Genomic DNA, 13,875 nt, shown 5'->3' on the forward strand with positions numbered 1-13,875 from the left:
AGTCATTTTAAATTAAACTAACTTAGTTAGTCATTGCAAAACTTGTTTTTGGACTCCGCCGAGATGATTTCCTAGATTATTTTAATAATGCGTTACTATGATTTGCCAAATACGCTGTGCATAACCTAACTGAATATTGGCCTAAAAGTTGACCTTGAGTAATTCCGTAGCATACCTTGCGCGTTTCACGATGGAATGTTGTTTTGCAAACTCTTTAAGGAAATTGGGAAATATCTGCACGAAGCATTGCAAGTTAGTTGCTTGCCCAACAACATTTGACGGAAACTTAAAGATTAGGCAAAGCTTATCGTCAAGTAATTGGCTAGCGGAAAAAACGCTGACGCCACACTACATGGCTACATATATAAAGCAGCACAGTAAGTGTTTCGCCACAGCAACAGGCCTTTATCCAATCTTGCCATCGCAAACGTACGGAATACCTAATAGTCGTAGTACCGTCTAAATTAAAATAAGTCCCAAACCCCTCAGAATAAGACCTACATGGCCAGAATCAGGCCTAAACAACAGTTTACCTAACCTCAAACCTCACCCCTAAGTACATCACTAAGTAAGTAAGTAAGTGATGTTTATTTTTCCGTTAGCGCTTAAATTAAAATACACAAGTAAGCTATGGTAAAAAAACAAATTCACGCACGATACGGCCGGAGCAGCGATGGGTCCAATGGACCTTCCAGTCAGCTGCACGGTAAAGGTAAAGGTAAAAAAAACTAACTTCCTTAATTTTCTAACCCCGCCCATTACCCACCAATAACCCCAAACAGGGCCAAAAATCTAAACACAGCGGCGCCCTACAATGGCGCCGGTCAAACTAGGGCGTCCAAACTTCGACACCAAAACGGCCCCTGCCAGACCTATCACAGCGCCCGATCGATCCATACCCTACAATTTCAGGCGTTATTTTGGCCATTTGGGCAATATTACGATGAATTTAGGACGTATTTTAAAATATTTAGGTCTTATTCAGACGATTTTTATCTTATTCTGTACTGGGAAGTAATCTGCGTACCGGTGCCGGTATTTGGCTTTATTATGTCATTGGTCTTAATACTATGGGTTTAAAGATTTTTCTGCTTCAGGTATTGTTGCTTTTTAGGTTTTATAGTGTGTTCCCCTTAAAGATGATAGCACAGAACATGGATAGATAGTTTAACTCGTGTGCAGCATAAATGAAACGATTTATTTATCTACTCACACACAAGGCACATATTGACTCGACTCAGTCATTCGTTTTCAAGCAAAAACTGTACTGTACCGTTTTTTTCCAGGGCCTAAGGCTGTAGCCTTATTAGCCCATTGGTTAATCGGGCCCTGCCTGCCATCATACCGAGGCGTTTGGAAAAAAACGTTTTTACCCCGATATAGAAACCTTCCGCTAACAATGTTGCCCAGGTGGGCAACGAAATTAGAAAGGGGGGATGTTGCGCAGAATATTTTATCGTTTGTTGTGTGTGGTTTTCGACTTATTTTCACTATTGCGTTGTCACTGTTACGTGCTTAATTAGCACTAAAAAATTATCACCGGTTGCTAATTACGCCGACTGTAAATTCTAACATTCATTATTAATTTTGCGCCTTTGTTCTTAAATGTAGGGCTAGGAATTAGGTTTTCGTATTTCGAGACATGTATAATTGTATATTAACGTAATATTCTTGTGCGCTGTGGTGTTCGCCGTTAATTGGACTTTAGACATGTTTTTTTCCTGTCTCCAAACATTTCTGCAAATCTCACAATCATTTATCGCTTGTTTTTCGGCGCGGTTTAACTTCTCACTAAAAGGTCCGCCCAATGTTATCTTTCCACGAAACGGCCGCCCTGTAAGGCAGGCCTGGGGTTTCCGGGAGCGCGTCGGCTCCCGTGAAAAGGAGTTTTGTTTTAGCGTATATTACGAGCGGCTCACCGCCTACAGCGAAGAGAGACGTCTGGGTGTAGCCTTGTGAAATTAGCGAGTAAAACTTTAAGTTTCATTATGCTCTGTCTGTCGCCTTTGTAAGTAATTGTGTGTGTCTAAGTGTCATTATTGTTTGTGGTGTGGTAATATTCTACTCTTGCAACCAATACATCTGTACATTGGGTTTTCTTGTTGTGGTCTTTAATATAAGTTCTCTTTGGTAGGTTATTGATTGCCCGAAAATTAAGAACTCACAGCGACTTTACAGGAGGCCTAGGTAATTTTCTAGAATTACTAGTAAAGTCGTAACAGTCACCCACTTAGCTTCTCTTGCCTCTTCACTTCTGCACCTCTCCTTTCACCTGTTTATACCGTATCTAATCACGTATATTATTAACACATTTTTTCTGTTGTTACTGTATCCATCACACCTTTTTCGCATGACCTGTAGTTTTAAGAAAGTTTTATGATAATCGACAGTCAGCTTAGGCATGCTGTGACAACTACCTGTTTAGATCGTCTCCCCTACTGGGACAACCACCTGTTTTAGATCGTCTCTTCGTCTACGCCCTTATTTGGTCTCTAACCGCTTTATATTACGCCCTTTTACTATTTTGTATGTCAGTTCGTCTGTATCGCCTTATCTAATAATAATAAAAGAGAAAGTTTGAGAGTGTGTGTGTGGCAACATGTTCGCCCGGTCGGTCGATGGCAGAGCAACGTCCTCTTTGATTAACAAAAGGACCGGCGACTCCTCGTCGTTTGCTCGCTTCTCCACTGGCGCGCGCGTGAAAAATAAATTTTAATGTTTTCAACTTAAAAGATGTTTAACGTGCTTAGCCGTTGGGTATTTAATCCCTCCAGCAAAATATCACGTTTGTTGTCGCAGTACGTAAAAGATAGTCCAAGTTTAACCTACTTAAATCAAATTTAAGTATATTGGTTTAATAAAATTAGTATATTGGTAAATTTAGTATATACTTTTTTTCAAGCGCAATTATCAAAAAATAGAGTTCGCAAAAATGCGAAGAATTATATGGGCCGAAAATTTATTTTCGGGACATATCTTGTTTTTGCCGCTATTTATATGGGCCGAAAATTTATTTTCGGGACATATCTTGTTTTTGCCGTTATTCTTTTTTGGTTTCCTATGGTTTCCTATGGTTTCCTATGGTTTCCTATGGTTTCCTATGGTTTCCTATGGTTTCCTATGGTTTCCTATGGTTTCCTATGGTTTCCTATGGTTTCCTATGGTTTCCTATGGTTTCCTATGGTTTCCTATGGTTTCCTATGGTTTCCTATGGTTTGTTTCAGACCGAGTTTTGTCCGAAGCTTTATAGAAAAAGTAGACATCGTAGAACCTTCAAATTTTCAGACATGGCGTAGGGTGGTATGTAGGTGCTTTGTAAAAGTTTATGAGGCTGCACTCCCAGGGGCCTTTGCTTGGGGGGTAAAAACCTGAAATATTGCGTTTTAGCACTTTGTAGCTAACGACAGCCATCTAGCAGCAGAAAAACTTTCATACAGAATTCGTTCATATTCGCTTGCTTTATCCAGCTCGCGTCGCGACGAGGCGGCTGCTGGCATCCCTGCTGCGCCCTATTGTCCCGCGCGTGCAACATTTGTGTTGGAAGTGGCTTGCCTAGTAAAACTATGCACATGCGACTTGCCTTTCATAAAGAGGCCTCTCTAAGTAAAAAAACCTATTGCTCTTACAACACAAAATATTTTACCACCGCAAATTTAAATGCGAATCCTACAGGCAGTGTACACATCTCTGTTAGCACATGTTGTAATTGTTGCACCATTCAAACATATCAACACCAGGTCTAAGCAAATATAATTATACAAGGGCCGCAACAACAAAAAGCTTAAGTTTAACGCATTCTTAACGACGACGTTACAAAGCTACGTCATAACATGGCGTCATAAATAAATAAATCTTGCGTTTATTGGATTTAAATTGGCAAAACTTTCAATATAAAACGTGGCTTATTAGGCACATAAACGTGTTTGCATATTGCTAAAAACTACAGATTTAAACTCTGTTTCAACAGTGATTGCTCAGACCAAGGCATGGTAAAAATTTACACAGTAAAAGTTGGAAAAAGTATAGCAAACCATAGACGTTAAATCATTTAGAGAGAATGAAAATATTGACTTTTTAAACATGCTAGCTGACCAAAATGTGATAACATGGCCGTAAGCATTATCTACGTAAATTTTTATTGATCAAATGTATGTTTCGATCATTTGCCAAAATCTACGCCATATTTGAACCCCCTTCGCTTCAAAGCCATAAGTTATTATATTATTATACACAACTTATAATTGTGTGTAGATATGTTGGATTGGAGTAACATACAGAACAGGTGCAAATAGCAAATATTCTCCAAATACGATGTTTCCAATATTCTCCAAATCGTATTTCATCGTATTGTCGCGGTAATACACAAAGAGGTAAGGCCGTGAATAAAGTTTCACCCACCGTACAATTAACGGAGGGAAGCATTTCGAGTAGGGATGTTCAAGGCAGAATATCGGCGACACATTTATAATGCTTGCTTTAAATGCGGCGTCAGCATTTTTTGGGGCGACCAATTACTTCGCGATAAGCTTCGCCTAATAATTAAGTGTCAATAGGTTGTATTTACCGCCGCAAGTTTAAATGCGAAATCTTAAGGCAGTCTACGCCTCTCTGTTAGCACCTGTTGTGCATCTTGCTCCAACCAGCATACCAACATCAGGCCTAAACATCTAGCAAAACTTTCGATTTAATAGTTTGCGTATTAGGCACATAATAGTGTGTTTCATATTGTTTAAAACTACAGATTTAAAGTCTGTTTTAACAGTGATTGCTCGGACCAAGCCATGGTAAAAATTTACCGAGTAAAAGTTTGCAAAATATTGCAAACCATACGCGTTAAACCATTTTAAGTCTTGAGGAGAATGATAATATTTGGTTTTCAAACACGTAAGCTCTGGCCAAAATGTAATAAAATGGCCATGTACATTATCTACGCAAATTCTATTTATCAAATATATGTTTCGATCATTCCCCAAATACTACGCCATATTTGAACCCCTTTCGCATCAAAGTGGGGAAGTTTTCGGCCCATATCTGTTTTTGCTTGCAGAAACAAGTTAAGGAAAATGAAAAACAAAATATGAAATATATAATATAAAATACACAATACAAAATACAAAATATTAAAAAATAAAAAGTGTAAAATAAAAAAAATATTAAATAAAAAAAAAAATAAAAAAATAAAAATAAAAAACACACAAAAAAAATAAAAAATAAAAATTAAAAAATGAATATGAAAAATAAAATTGAAAAAAAATAAATAAATAAATAAAATCAATTTCAAAAAAAAATTAAAACTAAATAAAAATAAACACTAAGCCCTGACAATATACCCCCTGACAAAATATACAACAACCGCACCCCCGTCTAGTTATATGGGCCGAAAATTTATTTTCGGGACATATCTTGTTTTTGCCCGAAAATGTTTCAGACCGATTTTTGTCCGAAGCACTATAGAAAAAGTATACATCTTAGAACTTTCAAATTTTCAGACATGACGTAGAGTGGTATGAAGGTGCAATGTCGAGGTTTATGAGGCTGCACCCCTTGATGCCTTTGATTGGGGGACAAAACACCAATAATGTGACGTCATCGCTTTAGTTTATAATAGCTATCTACTCCTAACTAGCGGCAGAAAAACTGCAATACAGAATGCTTTCATATCACTTGCTTTATTCAGCTCGCGTCGCAACGAGGCGGCTGCTGGTATCCTGCTGCGCTTTATTGTCCGGCGCGTGCAACGTTCATACAGTGAAGTGTTTTGTCGTAAACTAGGCGCATGCGACTTGCCTTTTAGAAAGAGGCTTCTCTTAGTAAAAAAAAATTATTGCTCTTACAACACAACATATTTAGCGTCACAAATGTAAATGCGAAATCTGGTGGCAGTGTACGCCTCTCTATTTGCCACTATTGCGCATGTTACTCCAATCAAACAAATCAACACCAGGCCTTAACAAATTGAAATTGTGCAAGGGCGCAGCAAGCAAAACATAATGCTGAACGCATTATTAGGGAGCACGTTACAAAGCTACGTTATAACATGGCGTCATACTGAAATAAATATTAAGAACACTGCGTTTATTGGATTTCAATTGGCAAAACTTTCAATTTAAAAGGTGGTTTATTAGGCACATAACTTGTTTTATATATTGCTCGAAACTACAGATTTAAAGTCTGTTATAACTACGATTGCTCGGAATAAGCCATGGTAAAAATTTACCCAGTAAAAGTTGGCAAAAGTATAGCGAACCATGTACGTTAAACCATTTTAGCAGAATGATAATATTTGCTTTTTAAACATGTTAGCTGGCCAAAGTGTAATAACATGCTTGTACGCATTATCTGCGCAAATTCTATTTATCAAATATATGTTTCGATTATTTCCCAAATACTACGACGCCATATTTGAACCCCTTTCGCATAATAGCCAGAAGTTAAGTGGGAAGTTTTCGGCCCATATCTGTTTTTGCTTGCAGAAACAAGTTAAGGAAAAAAATATAAAATATGTAATATAAAATATACAATGCAAAATACAAAATATCAAAAAATTAAAAAAAAATTGTTAAATTTAAAAAAAAACAAAAAAACACTAAGCCCCGAAAATATACCCCCTGACAAAATATACAATAACCGCACCCCCGTCTAGTTCTTTTTTGGTTTCCTATGGTATGTTTCAGACCGATTTTTGTCCGAAGCTTTATAGAAAAAGTGGACATCGTAGAACCTTCAAATTTTCAGACATGGCGTAGAGTGGTATGTAGGTCCTTTGTAAAAGTTTATGAGGCTGCACTCCCAGGGGCCTTTGCTTGGGGGGTAAAAACCTGAAACATTGCGTTTTAGCACTTTGTAGCTAACGACAGCCATCTAGCAGCAGAAAAACTTTCATACAGAATTCGTTCATATTCGCTTGCTTTGTCCAGCTTGTGAAGTGACGAAGGGACTTACCGCCTGCTGCGCTTTATTGTCCCGCGCGTGAGACTTTCATTGTGCGAAGTGGCACGTCCTAAACTGGGCTCGTGCGACTTGCATTTTAAAACGAGGCTTCTCTTTAGTAAAATTACTTAATGCTGTTAAGAAACAACTTATTTTACCGCCGCAAATTTAAATGCGAAATCTGGTGGCAACTCTAATCCAACATATCACCACCAGGCCTACACAACTTAAAATTGTGTGTTGATATGTTGGATTGGAGTAACATACTATACAGGTGCAAATAGCAAATATTCTCCAAATACGATTTTTCCAATATTCTCCAAATCGTATTTCATCGTATTGTCGCGGTAATACACAAAGAGGTAAGGCTGTGAATAAAGTTTCACCCACCGTACAATTAACGGAGGGAAGCATTGCGAGTAGAGATGTTCAAAGCAGAATATCGGCGACTCATTTATAATGCTTGTTTTCAATGCGGCGTTAGTTTTTTTTCGGGCGATAATCTTCGCATAATAATTAAGTGTCAATAGGGTGTATTTACCGCCCCAAGTTTAAATGCGAAATCTTAAGGCAGTCTACCCTCTCTGTTAGCACCTGTCGTGCATCTTGCTCCAACCAGCACACTACCAACATCAGGCCTAAACATCTAGCAAAACTTTCGATTTAATAGTTTGCGTATTGAGAACATAATAGTGTTTTTCATATTGTTTGAAACTACAGATTTAAAGCTTGTTTTAACAGTGATTGCTCGGACCAAGCCATGGTAAAAATTTACCGAGTAAAAGTTTGCAAAAGTATAGCAAACCATAGGCGTTAAACCATTTTTAGTCTTTAGAAGAATGATAATATTTGCTTTTCAAACACGTAAGCTGGCCAAAATGTAATAAAATGGCCATACACATTATCTACGTAAATTCTATTTATCAAATATATGTTTCAATCATTTGCCAAAATGTACGCCATATTTGAACCCCTTTCGCATCAAAGTCATAAGTTAAGTGCTGGGGAATTTTTCGGCCCATATCTGTTTTTGCTTGCAGAAACAAGTTAAGGAAAATGAAAAACAAAATATATAATATAAAATACACAATACAAAATATCGAAAAAAAAAGTATTAAAGAAAAAAAAAAAAAAAAAAACCAAAAAAAAATAAAATTAAATCAAAAAAAAATAAAAATAAAAATATTAAAAAATAAAAATATTGAAAAATAAAAATAAATATTTAAGTCAACTAAAAATATTAAAAAATGAAAATTGAAAAAAAAATAAAATATAAAAAAAATAACACTAAACCTTAAAAGTATACCCCCTGACAAAATATACAACAACCGCACCCCCGTCTAGTTCTTTTTTGGTTTCCTATGGTTTCCTATGGTTTCCTATGGCATGTTTCAGACCGATTTTTGTCCGAAGCTTTATAGAAAAAGAATACATTGTAGAACCTTCAAATTTTCAGACATGGCGTAGAGTGGTATGTAGGTGCTTTGTAGAAGTTTATGAGGCTGCACCCCCAGGGGCCTTTGCTTGGGGGGCAAAAACCTTAAATATTGCGTTTTAGCTCTTTGTAGCTAACGACTGCCATCTAGCAGCAGAAAAACATTCTTACAGAATTCGTTCATATTCGCTTGCTTTGTCCAGCTTGTGAAGTGACGAAGCGACTCACCGCCTGCTGCGCTTTATTGTCCCGCGCGTGAGACTTTCATTGTGCGAAGTGGCACGTCCAAAACTGGGCTCGTGCGACTTGCATTTTAAAAAGAGGCTTCTCTTTAGTAAAATTACTTAATGGTCTTAAGAAACAACTTATTTTACCGCCGCAAATTTAAATGCGAAATCTGGTGGCAACTCCAATCCAACATATCAACACCAGGCCTACACAACTTAAAATTGCGTGTTGATATGTTGGATTGGAGTAACATGCTAAACGGACAGGTATTGCAAAGATGTCGGTTAACTTTGTGGGATGAGTGCACCATGAGTCACAAAAATGCTCTCGATGCATTGGATAGAACACTTCAAGACTTGCGTAACAACTCCTCGACAATGGGAGGAGTCACAGTAGTATTGTCTTGTGACTTTCGACAAACCCTGCCAGTTATTCCTAGGGGAACCAAGGCCGACGACATCCGCGCCTGTCTAAAATCATCATATTTGTGGACCAAAGTTAAGATTTTTAACCTTTCTACAAATATGAGGGTTCATCTGTTTGGAGATCAAGTTTCAGGACAGTTTTCAGAACAATTAATAAAATTTAGAAAATGGATCATTCCCTTTGGATAGCTATGGCGTAAAAAAATTCAGACTCTATCAGCACAGTGCTGGTCAATGAAGATGAACTGCTATTAAAGTAATTCCCCGGTTTAGAATACAATTATTTGTTACACGAATGGTTATGCGAAAGAGCTATCCTTGCGCCAAAAAAACGCAGTAACGGTCAACAACATCAACTGGCAACTGTTGCAGCAACTTCCAGAAAGCACCACAATTCACAAATCAATTGACACTGTAGTACAGGGGTCGGCAACCTTTTTTGCACTGCGGACCGGTTTAAAACTGAAATTTTGTCGCGGACCGGCCTTAAAAGCAGCTTTCAATGTCCCAATTAAAAGGCATGCTTTTTTTCTAAAATTTCCTGTCTGAACATCAACATTGTTTATAAACATTGTTTGCATGATTTGATTCTATTGCACTTTGGGGTGAACACGCTTGAACATAAAAAAAACATTATATATGGCCCGATTTCGATATATTGTACGTACGAGGAGTTAGATTTTTATCAAAATATCATCTGGAAACCCTGCTACGGACCGGTAATGAACTCCTCGCGGACCGGTACCGATTGTCGACTACTGCTGTAGTACATCAAGAAGAAGTCGTTCATTTTCCAATAGAATTTTTAAACTCTCTGCAACCTTTCGGACTACCACCACACAAGCTAGAACTCAAAGTTGGCTCCCCGATTATGTTACTGCGAAATTTAGATCAGCCGCGGTTATGCAACGGTACTAGACTGATTATTGAAAAGCTAATGGCACATGTGATTATTACAGGATGGGCAAAAGGTGACGAAGCCGTAATACCCAGGATTCCACTAATTCCAACAGATGTACCTTTCCAGTTTAGAAGACTACAGTTTCCAATACGTCTTTGTTTCGCCATGTCCATAAACAAATCTCAAGGTCATACGTTAGCAGTGAAAGGCATTTATCTCGAAGAATCCTGCTTTACCCATGGCCAACTTTACGTAGGATGTTCACGTGTCGGAAGCCCTAGCAATCTGTTTATATATGCTCCGTCTGGGACTATCAAAAACATTGTCCATTGTCTATCCAGAAGTATTACGTTAAGAACAGCAAGTTTGGCAAATATACTGTTTATCTAATTTCTATTAGCATATTTTTAATTTCTACTAGTTCTAAAAAGTACGTTTAACGATGGTGAAATAAATTACATCTGCTGTGACTGTTGTGGTTTTTTTTAAGGACATCAGCGAAAACTCTACCTATTATTGTTACTACTTTTAATCACACCATATAGTCCAGGGTGGTTCAAACCCAGGCCCGCGGGCCAGATGTGGGCCACGACATCATTGTTCGTGGCCCGCGAAGCACTGTTAAATTATTGTAATACGTACAGTTGAGGGTTTAGTCAAAGAAACTAAAATGACTGACGATCATCAAACACTGCAATTGTTTGCTTAGGATTACATTTTTCCGGCTATACACTATTAAATAAACCAGTTTACTATCGCTCATCAAATTCGTGTCCAGGGGGTGGCAAGAACACGTAATTTTTGATATGTGTTAGACCAGTTTGAAAGTCGAAGTACGTTCTATAGGCTATGCAACTTTCTAAAATGGCTGTTTTGCAAACCTAAATAATTATATACTGGCGTTTTGTTTTCCGTCTTTTTAATATAAACATAATATAAAAAGCCCTAGATAAATTACTATTTTTGCCACCTAAAGTAAATAAACAATAAAATATATCGCGCTTCTGAAAATCCTTTCATGATGTCATTTCAGCCAAATTGATCTAGTTAAAAACATTCCACGCTTATAACCTAAATTAAAAGTTTTGTTAAATACGCAATTTTTTCGCGCTTTGCGCGCCCTGTATTGCCAGTCTCATAATAATTATCGTTCGATTTCATTTGCGCACAAGTTAGAGTGGACGGTAGTAGAAAGTTTCGAGAGCTTATGTGTCTTTCGACGTTACTAGGGCCATTTTTATTTTAACCTAAAAAACATTTTCTTTAACCATATTTTTATCAAATTTTAACTTTATTTTAACCTAACGAAATTGCTTGTTTGTAGAGGCCACAGTTATTCCTTGAATTGATGCCAGTTACCCAAACATAAAATTTTGTCGATTTCAGACCCAAACGTATTATTTTGTCGCAAAGTCAAGGTGTTTTAGCCTATGGATTATAAAAAGTGTGTCGTTTTTTTTTGGCGATAGATTTACATTGCTTAATGCTTAGGCATTTTTGTATTACAGAATGTCAGTAGGCTATTCCTAAAATTCAAAATGTTGATCTTCCAAAAGACCACGTTTATCAAAATTAAGTGTTTTATAAGAATTATTTAAATTATAAAAAATGGACAATTTGCGATAAAAATTACTCCTGATTCAAATGGGCATTGTGACATATTTCCCGCTTTTATAGGTTAATATGGTTTAATTGTGTCGCAGTTCCTGATTTACAATGCTTCCACGACGATTTTTACAAAAAATTCTCTCAAGAAACACAAAAACTTTGTCAAAAGCCATAATTTGACAAATTTTCACTTTATTAAAAATTTTTAACTTTATTGTAAATTTTAACTTTATTTTGACCTGTAAACTTCTTACAAACAGTCCCCTAGGTGCTGAAAACAACTTTATTCTTTGATTCGTGGACAGACGTGGTCCTTAAAAAAATTTAACTTGATTGACTTTTGCGGTCCCTAGACGTTACTTTTTGTCGATGCTTTGTGGCGTCATCTTTACAAAATTCATGCCCCGACCAAACGAAAATCATTGATCCGCCCCTGGCACGCATGTAACACTTTATGTGGCTCGCAAAGAATATGCAAGAAATATTGTGGCCCGCGATGCAGTCAACCTTTGACCACCCTGATATAGTCCATACTGGTGTTGAATGTTTGTTGTTCTTTTTTGTTGATTTTTTTATTAGTTTTGTCACTGATGTTTATTACTACTGCTTAAAATCGCACTGCACTGTTTTTGAAGCTATTTTAATTTTGTTTGACCATAACCATTATTTTAGCCTGTTAAAAATGCATTTGGTTATTTTTAACGAGACCCTAAAGATAAAACTTACTACAATTTTTTAAATTAAAAATAAATATTCCAGTTTGGGTTCCCACGCTTCCATTTTGCCTATGAACGTGGATTTTCTTCTGGATTAACAAAAAAAAAATTCATTTTGTTTAACCACACAAATTTCAGGTTAATTTCGCCAACTATCGCGCTTTAATTTAAATAGCCGGTACAACTACCTCAGCCCTTAATCAGTTGAAACAAAACTGGTATATACCCTATAACTAACCGGTGTAACGCCGGGTATTTCGTCTAGTATTACATAAAATGATACGTCTCGTGTAGTTCTCAGGCATCCGTCCGTAAAGTAGAGAGTCCTGAAACTTTGGCGCCCTCTCTTGATCCGCTCCTGCTTGTGCTATAATACAATCCGTGTATAGAAAAATGTTTTGTAAAATAACTTCAACGTAAATAATTGGTTTGTAACGCAACACTACCGAACGCGGTAAAACTGAGTGACAGACGAATCACTATTGTAAGCGAAATACAAAACGCAAAAAATATTGTGAAGTGCAACGGTCGTGCTGCAAAGAATACGCCTCTATAGTAGCCTGGTCTACATTAACCGCTGTATGGGTGGTTTGCTAGTTGGAACGCGTCCCCGACCGCTTGTTCCTGCACTGCCTTTAGATTTGTAACACAAGGTGCACGAGTCTTTCCACGGTGACGGTTCTCTGTCAAACAGTACGAAAAATCAACATAAGGAAATCGTACACGGCTATGGCAGACGAGAATCTACAATCTTACATTAACAGAAATTCATAATTTAGCACAAACAAATAATAAAGGAAACTAAAGGACCAAAAGATACGACACTATACGCAAAAAACGCGCAACAATTTCACTATATCATCCATAGCAGCTTGCTAAAACGGCTTCAACGGTCGACGCTTCGGAAACTTCGATTGGTGGAGCCAGGGGCGCCCGCAGAAAATTTTCCAGGGGGGTCAACCAGGGGCGTAACCAGAAAATCAAAAAGGAGAGGTCCTGAATATTCAACTTAGGGAAATCCCCTATTTTTCGTCTGACGTTAATGAATAATGACGTCATAAAACAGTGACAGTATGAGTCATAGAATGGTGATTGCAAGACGTGATAAAAAAACTAATCAGAAACAACCAAATACGTCCAGCAAAAGCGAGCACGTGCGTCGTCGACAATTCTGTCAGGCGCCAGCTGCGAAATCACGGTGTGCAATCGTTAACTTCAGGCAAAAAAACAAACCACGACCGTGAAATATGTGTGATTAATTGTGCTAGATTCACACATAATTCGACTATCAGCAGCGCAGTTTTCAAGTTCCATGAATGGAACGAAAATTACAAGCACGTCTTTCACCAAACGAAGATCGTTTTTTTCCGGGTGTTATTATGCCACGATTAGCGCAACATCTGCGCCGAGCTGTGTGCCAAGTCAGCTAAATTACAAGCTACGGTTGAGGGGAAATAAGTTGTGTCCATTGCACACTTAGCACGTAGTCTTAGAGTATGCTTAAAGAGCATAATTTTGCGTTAACCATTATTATTTAAAAATGAAAACTTTGAAACGCGCACGACAGTCACCATTATACCCAGGGTTACCATACCGTGCTTATTTCTAAGATTTGTGCTTATTTTGGGGCGC

The sequence above is a fragment of the Ascidiella aspersa genome, chromosome 7, assembly GCF_963924565.1.
Source record: "Ascidiella aspersa chromosome 7, kaAscAspe10.2, whole genome shotgun sequence".
Lineage (NCBI taxonomy): Eukaryota > Metazoa > Chordata > Ascidiacea > Phlebobranchia > Ascidiidae > Ascidiella > Ascidiella aspersa.